This window comes from Primulina tabacum, chromosome 17 (assembly GCF_025594145.1).
Source record: "Primulina tabacum isolate GXHZ01 chromosome 17, ASM2559414v2, whole genome shotgun sequence".
Lineage (NCBI taxonomy): Eukaryota > Viridiplantae > Streptophyta > Magnoliopsida > Lamiales > Gesneriaceae > Primulina > Primulina tabacum.
This window is the reverse complement of record NC_134566.1, coordinates 4,089,173-4,102,681: the sequence shown is the minus strand read 5'-3', so window position 1 is coordinate 4,102,681 and position 13,509 is coordinate 4,089,173. Positions and strand designations below refer to the sequence as shown.

At 28.9% G+C, this 13,509-nt stretch overlaps 1 long non-coding RNA gene and 1 other non-coding gene across 4 annotated transcripts; both read left to right on the top strand.

Moving 5' to 3' along the window:
- The first annotated feature begins 260 nt into the window (after positions 1 to 260).
- LOC142532005 (uncharacterized) lies at positions 261 to 3,784 on the top strand. Of its 3 annotated transcripts, none has more exons than XR_012816444.1 (6): positions 261 to 643; positions 792 to 910; positions 2,136 to 2,258; positions 3,051 to 3,132; positions 3,291 to 3,322; positions 3,464 to 3,784. It is a non-coding gene; the product is annotated as an uncharacterized LOC142532005 (long non-coding RNA). The 3 variants fall into 3 exon arrangements; XR_012816443.1 differs by having other exon boundaries at positions 264 to 643; positions 2,193 to 2,258; positions 3,461 to 3,784; XR_012816442.1 differs by having other exon boundaries at positions 265 to 643; positions 2,193 to 2,258.
- Positions 3,785 to 11,224: 7,440 nt separating this feature from the next.
- Positions 11,225 to 11,335, top strand: LOC142532101 (small nucleolar RNA R71). Its single transcript, XR_012816493.1, has one exon. It is a non-coding gene; the product is annotated as a small nucleolar RNA R71 (small nucleolar RNA).
- Positions 11,336 to 13,509: the final 2,174 nt, after the last annotated feature.

The window sequence follows — 13,509 nt, the reverse complement described above, 5'->3', positions numbered from 1 at the left end:
TTTTTTCAGGTCAAAATGTTTAAGGAATAGCTAGTTTTCACTCATGGAGTTGGAATGAATATTAACTCTCATTGAAAAAGGCTAAATATTAAAGCAGACAATTAATTAAACTAATATTGAAAACATTCCTAAGAAAATTTACAAAGAATAAAATCCCCATTTTTTTTTTATTATTTTTTTTAAATAACGTGACTACAAAATTTTACAATAACATAAGAATTTTTATCCAAACATTCTACAATAAATATCTACAGTTTATTAAAGCTGAGATACAAATACAAACCGTCACTGCGGACACCAAGTTTTTATTGACCTTTTTGCCCTTTTATCCTTTTGCTTCACGCTCAAAATAAATTCTCTCTCTAGATAACCCACATCTCCAACAAACCACCCACTCTGCACGATTCTCTCACATATGGTTGATTGACCCTCACATATCTCCTCTCTCGAAATTATCTACAACCTCACAAAGCTTCTCTCTCGGATCCTTACAAATCTTCTCTCTCGAAATTTGCTGGATTGGGATGGACCAAATCCACGATCTCCTCCAACATATATTCGGTTGAGGACTCGACTATCCGAACACCACATCCTTGCCGATTGAAAATCAATTTTCCGGCCAAGAAATCATAAGGATCCTCTGGTAAGTACACAACAGCGTTCTTTTGCAATTTCTGGATATTGTCTCGATCCATCAATTGAAGATTTAATCTTTTACGTCAATCTAATTTATTTTCCCACCCCCGAGATGTCATCAGCCGTGACGGGTTCATCCATTGTGTATATTTCAGATACAAAACTCACTAAATAGAGAGACAGAGATTTGTATCGTTGATTGTTGAGTTCAAAGTTATGGCTGCCGCGTGGGAAAGGCGCGCATATCCGTTCGTCTTCGCGATCGTTTTGCTAGGTAAGCGTTTGGAAACTAATCGTTTCGTAGTTGAATTTAGCTCTGTTTTTTAATCTTATGCGCTGTAGATCTGTTAAAAACTTCTTCTGAACTTTGGAATCTGTTCGTTTTTATATTTGCACTGTGATTATTTAACGTTTATCTGATTTGTCAATAATGAGATTTGCGATACCTAACATTTTTTGTGGAGTTGCGGTTGTTTTTATGCAACAAACCAAATAAAAAATTTGGTAATAAATTTCATTTTTCATTTGCTTTCTGTTTGAGGGGGTTGAGTAAGGCAGAGTAACAAGTTTGAGTGATTACGAAATAAGTTTCTGCATTTCTGAGCATGAGCTTTTGATGATGGGGTTCCTTTGAGATTCATTTTGTCAAAATATTCAAACTTTCACTCTTTCTTTATTTTTTTTTATCTGTGAGTGATAGAGCTTGAACTTTCATTTTCTTTTCCTTTTTCCGTATGATTCTTGGAAAACCCATGTTCAAAAATTGTTCCAAATACAACCTACTCTATGTTCATTTTCCTGCTTTTCCTTGGTTTTTTTGTTAAGTTTTTTCCCTCAACTTTTTGTGGGTCTGTTTCAGATTGCTAGTTAAAACTGAAAAGTTTCAAGGTAAGTGTTTTGAAGGTGAAATCATCTAAAAAAACCGATTCTTTATTGTTCTTATTACCCATTTATTGTATAGAAGTTAGAGAAGGTATGACATTACCTGGGTCAGCTCCATACTATTTCAATCATGGTAGAGGTGGGATTAGTGGGTCAGGTAATTAAGAGCATACTTCTAATGTTCATACACCAATGGGGATTTCATCCACAGCAAAGACTCCTGTACTACACGCCCAACCTATTTTCAAAACTCTTTCAAATACCAATGATCCAAACGTAGGCTTTAGTGGTGGTGCTGTAAGTGGTTCAGCTTTTAATGTTCAAAATCCATCACACAATTTTTCCCATGGAATAGGCATGGTTAGAGCGTCCAGTGTGTCTCAAGGGAGTGATCCATTTAACATTAAAAATTTTTATATTTTAAAAATGTTGTGGTTAAGAAATTATATTGCATTTATTATAATTTGTTCTTTTGCACATTTCAGCAGTCGCTTAAATATGAATTTTTTTCGGCAAAACAATTTTAATAACAAACATTCTTTATATGATGAATAAAAATCCATTTACTGTGGCTAACTAATCTATGATAAATGATAATTCATTTCAAACACAAACAGTGGTGTTGAGACAGATCTATATGCCCATTGTTGCTATATCACCCGTTGGAATTTCAGGCTCGAGGTGGTAGAGCCTTCAAGTTGTTCAATCTGAAGCCCGAGTTTTATTCCTAAGGCCACAAGGTTTGATATCTACTCTTTCTGAATAATAATGTTATATTTGATTTCTGACGAGGACAGTGTAGGATGGCTGTCTTATGAAGATAAAAAACAGAAGCCAAAAACCAGCCTTCAGCATTAGTGGGACTATGGGTGATTTAAAATATATCATTATTATTTTAGCATTATCTTCATAAAATTAATATTTTTTTAGCATGGTTTCATAAATATATTTTAAATAAATGTTTTTTTTTATTCTGATGACAAATACTTGGTAACACAAATTATACATTTAAGATATTTTTTTATACAATAAGATTTTTAAATTTTAAATTAAATATATGAGGTAAAAAAATAATAAAATTATGTTTACCTAAATAATGTTTATTATTATACTGATATAATATTTGAACCTTATTGTATTTTGGATTTTAAAAACACAAAATATGTATTTTCAACAAAAAAAAAATAAGTATGGTTTGTATGAGACTAATTAACCTCCCACCTCAAATCTTATACATGTTTCCACAATGTTTTATCTAATTAAAACATGTTATCATCTTCTGACACCAACTTTCTTCATCTATATCCTTCATTTATATCCTTCATTTACGTTTAATAATTGCATAAATTTTCATTAATTTCTGTATATTGTATTTATTCTATGATTTTTCAAATTTTATATTCATGTTTACTAATTGACTTTGTTTTTAAAATTTCAATTTTTTAAAAAAAATCATTATATCTCTACTATTTTATTTTATTAAAGTTCACAACGCTACAAAAATGTATTCCCTACTCCAAAACTTCTCTCAGATATAAGCGCAAATACATAATGCTGACAAAACAATGAGCAAGGGACACGTTCTACTCTCAGATTTCGGCAACAAAGCATAAGGTTTGATTTATCAAAAATTCTATTAAAATTGTTTCCTATTCTCCACAATTCACACGGTTTTTCCTTTCCACATATTCTTAGACGAAAATTATCATTTTAAATTAAAAATATGTAATTGTTCTATTTTGTATTCATAAACTACCGTAAACTAATCGCAGGAGATTAAAAAATTATGCGCCAGCCCTAAAAGGTAATGGTTATCTACTCACTTTTTAATTTTCTTTATCGTGTGTCATGAATATATGCGTCCTCATTATCCGCAGCATACAACTCTTGCAATTCAATAGGATAAGGGATATGATCCAAATTTGTATTTCCATTTCTACAGCAGAATTGTGAAGTTTCACCATGAAACAATAGAGCTTGGCAATGCAAACAAATTCTTGGGTCAGACAATTGCCATCGATAATTTATCCCACTTTCACCGAAATTTCTTGCTAAGTTATGATATCGACGTGGACGTGGATATCGTTGTACTATGGTATGATTCGATAAAATTAATATTTACTTATTAGTTTTGCCCAGAGGGTTTAGATTATGCATAAAATACTCAAAGATATCTACAAATTTATTTTTTATTTTTGAATTTATTAGATGAATGTAAAAGATAAATTTTAGGTTTTCATATTCAATAAATTTTAGTGCGATGATATTCTCATGTTTTTTAGACAATTTTTTAACTATTTGTTTACTTATTTTACATTGAGTTCTATCATTATTTCACATGATATGTAATATTGCTTCAAAAGAATATTATTTTTGAAGATCAACACTTATATCATGCGAGATAACAAATTGAGATTGACATATTTATTTAAACTTTGGAATCCATTGCTTCTCATGGATCAAGTAAAAAAAAAATTTAACGTCATGGTGTTGTAAAATCATGAAGGTTTAATATATTAGCCTCATATATTCATGACACACGCAACGCGTGTGCCTCGGTGGCTAGTATATATATATATATATATGTGTGTGTGTGTATATATATATAAACATTTATATAATGGATACATTCGACTACCTTTGAAACTTATCTAGCACAAACAAATCTTTTTGCTTGTTTGTTTTTTTGTTTTTTGTTTTTTTTGTTTTTTTTTTTACACAATATTGATGTTTTTAGAACACATTGATAGTACATCAATCAAATCTAAAAAAATTACAATGAATAAAGTATTTTGCAGTCCGTTATATATTTACTTTTTTTTTTTCAATAAATATTTTTTTTAGGGGAGTTATATTCGGGTAATTAACTATTTTTTAATAAGCAATAAAAGTTTATTAATTGTTTTCTCATTTCTCACCACCCACTCACAAAAGATGTGTGAGTATATATTATACTTTTACAAAAGAATTATTTCAATTATACATGTTAACAACCATACAAACCATATCTTTTAACTATATTCTCATAAAAATTTTAGAAATTATTTTATTTGAAAACACATACAATTATATATATATATATATGAACACATCTATTATATATTTTATATTAATTGATCAAAATATATATATAAATTGGTACATATGAAAAACTAATTTTTCTTTTAGTCTGTATTTTGAATATAATGAATATTAAAATCTAGTGTATTGTGATTTTCCAATAATTATTAACTAATGCGTCTCAGGTGCATTTTATTGACACCTTACTCGACATTGAACTAAAAATTATTATTATTATTACTATATATAAGTATATAATTTAATTTTTATATAAAAAAACTAAGAGGAGAAGAAGAAGAAATTATTCATACCTTAAAGAAAAACATTAAAACATACCGTTGAATCACAAGTTTAGCATCACATGAATTTTCTTTTCTTATTTTTGGATGTTGGCCAATTAAGTTGAGATAAGGATGGATCTGGTTCATGACAAATCCTTGCAGTAAATCAATAAGTTCACCTTCACTTGTAGCAGAAACTAACATCCTTCGCGAAGCTAATGAAATAAATCCCTGTTCCACAACATCATCAAAAAACGATAACAGTTTATCATAATAATTGTTAACATTTAACAAACCAATTGGCTTATTGTGGATATTTAATTGTGCCCAACAAACAGTATGAAATATTTCTTCCAAAGTACCGAAACCTCCTGGCAAAGCAATGAAAGCATCTGAATGTTCAATCATTTGAGTAATTCGTTCATACATGTTGTCCACTTTCATTTCTTCTCCTATTGTTGGTCCTGTAATATTGACTAAGGTAACCGGAATAATGCCTAAAACTTCACTTCCACCTGCATGCGCAGCTTTTGCAACTTTTTCCATGAGGCCAACTTCACCACCACCATATGCCAAATGAATCTTTTTTTTAGCAAGTGTTATTCCAAGATTTTCTGCTACTTCTTCATAAATTGAATCTTTTCCTGCACTAGATCCACAAAATACACAAATATTTTTGATTTTACTTACCGTGGATGTTGACATGTTGAGAAATATGTTTTTTTTGTAATTGTTAGATCACAGCATATGAATTTATAAGCGTAATATGCCAAAAGTCAATATTTGAATAGGAAATTATTATTATTAAAAGAAAATAAAAATGACAAAATTAAAACAAATATGTACAGCGTAGTTGTGATTGTGGCTCACATCTTCCTCTGATTTACGTTCAGTAACGGCTTCAACGCCTTCTATGAGTCGAGGATATGCTTCCCATCCAATTTTCTTATAAATTGGCAAACATGGTCTTTTAACGTCAGATTCCCAAGACGAAATTGTGTATATATATTTACTTATCTAAATAGATATGCGTTACTACAGTAGGATCTTTGTAAGGCTGATTCCACCGTCTATATTGGTATTCCTCCTGTTGAAATTGCCACCATAGTTTAAGAAGTTCATTTTACACGTACCCACTAAAATGCGTATCAAGAACCTCTAGAAAATTATCCAAAGGCTCTTTACTCAGACCATTCTTAATGAATAAAATTTTATCTTCTCTATTCATTGATGTCATTCCAACTTTTTTGCATTTTCCCTTACAAGTCCACCTTGCACATTTATGACATCCACCTATACGTTTAGCTCTTCCCTTTTTGGCATATGTGCTTTTACCAAATCCTGACATATGTCTTATTATTAATTCACTTGCTTCCCCAACCAATCGGACTTTTGCTTCAATTATCAAACGGACATCATTCGGTATGCCATATGACATCATCAATCTTAGCCGCTCACATCTAGCTTTATAAATTTTTTTCAACGCATTATCAGGTAAACAAGCAAAATATTTACGAAGATTCATAATACACGCATCCATATTATAATTATTATATATATTTCAATTATTTTGGGAAAACTGAAGAAACCGACTTAAACAGTCACGGAGTACCGTTATCCGCCACTTAACCGGGAAATGAACTAGAATCTGCAAAACAAAATGAAAATATCAAACAACTATTATGGATCATATAAAGGCATAAACTTATTATTAAGAATTTCATTTTCTATAAAAGGCTTAAGTTTTTGCCCATTAACTTTAAACACGTCATTATTTTTAGGATTTTCAATATCAACAGCACCATGAGGATAAACAAATTTGACTATAAATGGTCCTGACCACCTCGATCTTAGTTTACCTGAAAATAAATGCAAACGAGAATTATAAAGCAAAACTTTTTGTCCAATTTCAAATAACTTTCTCATAATATTTTTATCATGAAAGACTTTAGTTTTATATTTATAAATCTTTGAATTTTCATATGCATCATTTCTTAATTCTTCAAGTTCATTTATTTGCAATTTTCTTAATTTAGATGCATTATCTAAATTAATATTAAATGCTTTAATTGCCCAATAAGCTTTATGTTCAAGTTCAACCGGTAAATGACAATGCTTACCAAAAACTAACCTATATGGTGACATCCCTAATGATGTTTTAAATGCAGTTCTATATGCCCATAATGAATCAGTTAATCTTAAAGATCAATCTTTTCGATTTGGATTAACTGTTTTTTCTAAAATTTGTTTTATTTCTCTATTTGCAAGTTCAACTTGACCATTACTTTGAGGATGATATGGGGTAGAAACTTTATGTGTAATGCCATATTTTCTTAACAAAGAAGAAAATGATTTATTTATAAAATGACTTCCTCCATCACTAATTATTGCTTTAGGTATTCCAAATCGGCTAATAATATTTTCTTTTAAAAATTTTATAACAACTTTATGATCATTAGTTCTACATGCAATTGCTTCAATCCATTTTGAAACATAATCAACAGCGACTAAAATGTACGTATATCCAAAAGATAATGGAAATGGACCCATAAAATCTATCCCCCAACTATCAAATATTTCAATAATTATGATTGGATTTAAAGGCATCATGTTTCGTTTGGAAATTGATCCCATCTTCTGATAGTTTTCACAAGATTTGCAAAATAAATGCGTATCTTTGAATAAAGACGGCCAATAAAATCCACATTGTAAGATTTTTGTAGCTGTTTTATTGGATGAAAAATGACCTCCACATGCTTCAGAATGACAAAATTTAATAACATTACTTACTTCATTGCCGGGTATGCATCGTCGAAAAATTTGGTCAGGACAATACTTAAATAAGTAAGGATCATCCCAATAAAATTTTTAACTTCTATCAAGAATTTATTCTTATCCTGTGAATTCCAATGAGAAGGCATTTTATTTGTCACAAGAAAATTTACAATGTTAGCAAACCAGGGCATAATAGTAGCATAAAACAACCGATCATCTGAAAAATTTTCATTTATTGGTATTTCATTATGAGATGATTCAGTCATTATTCTAGATAAATGATCGGCTACAACAATTTTTTTTCCTTTTTTATCTTTAATTATAATATCAAATTCTTGTAACAATAAAATCCACCGCATTAATCTTGGCTTAGCATCTTGTTTATTTGATAAATATTTTATGGCAGAATGATCGGTGTAAACAATAGTAGTAGAACCAATTAAATAAGATCGAAACTTATCTAATGCAAATACTACTGAAAGTAATTCTTTTTCAGTAGTTGAATAATTTATTTGGGCATTATTTAAGGTTCTACTAGCATAATAGATTGCATAAGGTTTTCCTTCTTTTCTTTGTCCTAACACAGCTCCTATAGCATAATCACTTGCATCACACATTAATTCAAATGGTAAAGACCAATCTGGAGGTTGTAAAATAGGTGATGTAACTAAAAGATTAATAATTTTTTTTAAAGCATTTTCACATTTCTGAGTCCATTCAAATTGTGTATCTTTTGTTAAAAGATTTGAAATTGGTTTAGATATTATGCTGTAATTTTTTATAAACCTTCTATAAAATCTTGCATGACCCAAGAATGATCGAACTTCTTTGACCGTTTTTGGTGATGTTAAATTAGCAATAACATCAACTTTGGCTTTATCAACTTCAATTCCTTTTTCAGATATCACATGTCCTTAAACAATCCCATATTTAACCATATAATGACATTTTTCCCAATTTAAAACAAGATTTTTTTCTTCACATCTTTTTAATACTTCTTCTAGATTTTTAAGACAATTTTCAAATGAGTTTCCAAAAACAGTTATATCATCCATAAAAACTTCTATATATTCTTCAATCATATCACTGAAAATACTTAACATGCATCTTTGAAAAGTAGCCAGAGCATTACATAAACCAAATGACATTCTTTTAAATGCAAAAGTTCCGAAAGGACAAGTAAAAGTAGTTTTTTCTTGATCTTCTAATGATATAGGTATTTGATAATTCCCCGAATACCCATCAAGAAAACAGTAATAAGAATTTCCTGCTACTTTTTTTAGAATTTGATCTAAAAATGGTAGTGGGAAATGATCTTTTCTAGTTGCATCATTTAATTTTCTATAATCAATACACATACGCTAACTAGATGGAATCCTAGCTTGTAATAACTCTCCCTTTTCATTTTTTATAACAGTGATGCCGGACTTTTTAGGTACTACTTGTGTTGGACTTACCCATTTACTATCTGAAATTGGATAGATAATTCCAGCGTCTAATATTTTAATACTTCATTCTTAACAACTTCCTTCATATGTGGATTTAACCTTCTTTGTGGTTGTTGATATGTTTTATCATTTTCTTCCAAGTGAATTTTATGTGTACAAATTAAAGGATTCATACCTTTTATATCTTTCAAAGTCCATCCAATTGCATTTTTATATTTTTTAAGTAATTTAATCAAATCTTCTTCTTGATTTGGCAAAAGAGTGGAAGAAATTACAACATGAAATGTTTTATTTTCACCAAAAAATACATATTTCAATTCTAATGGTAAAACTTTTAATTCAAGTTTTGTATTATCATCTTCTTTAAAATTATTTTTAGACTCAAAACTTTCTATTGAAAAAACTTCAGATTGTTGATTTATGTTTTCTTCTTGTATATTTTCTTCCACAATTGTTTCAATTTCATTATCATATTCATTTTCATTAATACTTGGTTGTTTACATAAATTGAACACATTAAGTTCTAGAGTCATATTTCCAAATGACAATTTCATTATTCCATTTCGACAATTAATTAAAGCATTTGAAGTTGCTAGAAATGGTCGTCCCAATATTACTGGAATTTCATTATGTACTTCTGTTGGTTGTGTATCCAAAACAATAAAATCTACAGGATATATGAATTTATCAACTTGAACCAACACATCGTCTACAATATCTCTAGGTATTTTGATTGACCTATCCGCCAGTAAGAGAGTAACTGAAGTGGGTTTTAATTCTCCTAAATTAAGTTTTTCATAAACTGAATAAGGAAATAAATTCACACTTGCTCCCAAATCCAACAAAGCTTTTTTAATTTTATTTTCTCCAATAATACATGTAATTGTTGGACAACCAGGATCTTTATATTTTAAACTAGAATTATTTTGAAGAATAGAACTTACTTGTTCAGCCAAGAATGCTTTTTTCTTCACATGCAATTTTCTCTTTACAGTACATAAGTCTTTTAAAAATTTTGCATAAGAAGGTACTTGTTTAATAGCATCTAATAATGGAATATTTATGTTCACTTGTTTAAAAACTTCATAGATATCAGAATCACTTTTTTGTTTTTTATGATTTGTTAATGCATGAAGAAATGGTGGATGTTTATTTGACTTATTTACTATTTCAGATGATTTATCATTCACCATATTATTCTTAAAATTTAAGGTATCATCATTCTCAAAAGTATCAGGATTATCATCCTTACTCTTTGATTTTAAATGATCCTTGTTTTCATTACTATATGGATCATTAACTATTTTACCACTTCTAAGGGTAATATCAGATTTTATTTGATCAATTTTTTCATTTTTTAATTCTTGATTTTGAATTTTAGGATTATGTTGAGGTTGAGATGGAAATTTTCCCCTTTCATGAATATTAAGTGCAAATGCAAATTTTGCAAGAGTTTCTTTCAAATCACTCATAGATTGACTGTTTTGAATATTGATAGACTCTTGCTTTTGGATAAATGCATGAATTACATCTTCAAAGTTTTTTCTTGGAGCTGTAACATAAGGAATATAACCTTGATGATTTTGGTTATTTTGAAAATATTGTTGTGACGGTTGTGCATTATTATCATTCCTCCAACTAAAATTAGGATGATTTTTCCATCCAGGATTATATGATGGTGAAAAAGGATCTAGTATTGGTTTTTTATAATTGTTAACATAATTTTCTTGTTCATGGAGACATTCTTTAAATGAAGGTAATGTTGGACAATCTTTTGTAGCATGATCTTGTGTATCACATATATGACAAACAATTTCTTGAATACTTTTTAATTGACCACTCTTTTTCATTTCTAATGACTCAATTTTTCTTGCTAAAGATGCAAGTTTAGCTTGAATATCTATATCATCTTTAAGATTATAGATACCACCCCCATTTGTTGAATTATTGTTTTTAGTTGTTGGTGGTTCTATTGTGCCTATATTATCCCAATTTTGAGCATTTTCTGCTAATGAATCCAAATATTCTATAGCTTCATTTGGGTTTTTATCTTCAAAAGTTCCATTACACATGAATTCTATCATTTGCCTATCTTTAGGTATTAGACCTTCATAAAAGTGAGAAACTATTCTCCATGTTTCAAAACCATGATGTGGGCATGTATTAAGTAATTCTTTATATCTATCCCAACATTGATAAAACGTTTCTCCTTGTTTTTGAGAAAAAGTTGTAATTTGTCTTTTAAAAGAGTTTGTTATATGGGAAGGGAAAAACTTTTTGAGAAATTGTTGTTGCATTTCTTCCCATGATCTTATTGAACTTGATCTTAAATTTTGTAGCCATGTTTTAGCTTTATCTTTTAAAGAAAAAGGGAAAAGCTTTAATCGAACTATATCCATGCTACAATTTTGATCATTATAAGTGTTACAAACTTCCTCAAATTCTCTTAGATTCAAATATGGATTTTCAGAATCTAAGCCATGAAAATTTGGTAAAAGTTGAATAATTTGAGGTTTGAAGTTGGAATTAGATGCATCAAGAGGAAAAACTAAACAAGATGGGGCACTAGTTCTAATAGGGTTCATATAGTGCCTAAGTGTTCTTAATTGATCATGTTCTTGATTATTATTATTTATATTATTATTATTATCATCATTATCTTGATTATTTGAATTATCATCCATGTTTAAATTATTTTCAGATACTCGAATAAGTCTACCACTTTTTTTCGACTCCAAATACTCATACAAAAAAAAAAAACACAATACTTATAAATAAAACATAATTAACAAATATAAACTTAATTTATACCTCCCTGGCAACGGCGCCAAAAACTTGTTACTACTTAAATAATAATTCACCCAAGTGTAGGTTGTCTGCAAGTAATATATTTCGTAAGTACGAGATCGATCCTCAGAGAGGTTATTTTCAGTTTAAATTTATTAATTTATAGATTACCAAATGCAAGAAAGAAGTTTACAAATTATAAATTTAGTCAAGGCTTGATGATTTATTCTTGGTTTATGTAATATTGTGTAACTAAAAGTAAAACAAAAGAAACTACCATAAATAATGGTTCCAAGAAAATTAAACACACACATAATATAATATAGTTCCCACTATAGAAAATACCGAATTAATCGATATTTTATATATGGTACCAATGATTATAATTATAACTATATAAATAAATAATTGCATAAAGTAAATGTTAAATTAAATCATTATATTTCATTTAGAACAACCGGCAGAGCCACGCTATTGCCTAAATGAAATATATTGATTTAATAAGTTAGTTACGGTAAAGTAAAAGTTAGTTGCGATAAAGTAAATGTTAGTTGCAGAAAAGTAAAAGTTAGTTGCGAGAAAGTAAAATTTAGATGCGAAAAATAAAAGTTAGTTGCGATAAAGTAAATGTTAGATTGTTAGATGTTAGTATTAAATCATAATATTTCATTTAGAACAACCGGCAGAGCCACGCTATCGTCTAAATGAAATATTATGATATTATTATATAAATATATATATATCTATATATATAATAATTATAAGTGATGAAATATTTATTGTATCAAAATTAAACAACAAATCAAGATAACCACTTTAATGGTATCAAGCATTTGATGTAAATTGATAACAACAAATAATTCATTTTTATACCTACAATAAAAATAAGTTAGCTAAATGAAAAGAAATAAAGAAAGAATATACAAAATATAAACAATCTTACTTCACCAAGAATGCATCCTCTTCACCTTGACATAATAGATTTAGCTTGCCATAAGCTTACTTTTGATCAAAACTAAAATATCACTCATAGTTGAGAACATGAAAGAAAATATGTTGGAACTTAGAACTTTGATACACACTCACACTATATTTTACAATGAGATAGAATGATTCTCAGGCTAGCACAAGGCCTCTATTTATAAGCCAAATGAGAGAAATGGTCAAAATTTTTATTAATGCCATGTAGTTGCAATAGTATTTTTTGTCTCCTCCAAGTTCAATTCCATGTCCCTTCTTTCAATGCTTTGTTCCACAACTTTAATCACCAAATTTGACTCTGCTCAAAACGGTAAATATGTGGGGAATTGTCTGTAGATGAATTTGGCCACTTGGTTCACCTCATTTGGTTAAATATTGAAATAGTTATGATTTTTTTACTATATGCTGGTCATAGTAAAAGTAAATTTGTCCTCCTTTTGATATTTGCACAATTTGATCATCTTAATGAACTTTTTAGGCAATCATGTCTTCTGCAAAGTTGTATATAATTTCTGAAGGATTCCAAACATGTTTGAGTCACCTCCATTTGAATTTTCTAGCTTGAGTTATCATTATTTTACCAATACGTAGAAAACCTGAAAATAAAACATATTTAGTATGACAATTAAATATAAACAAACAATACTAAAATAACATAA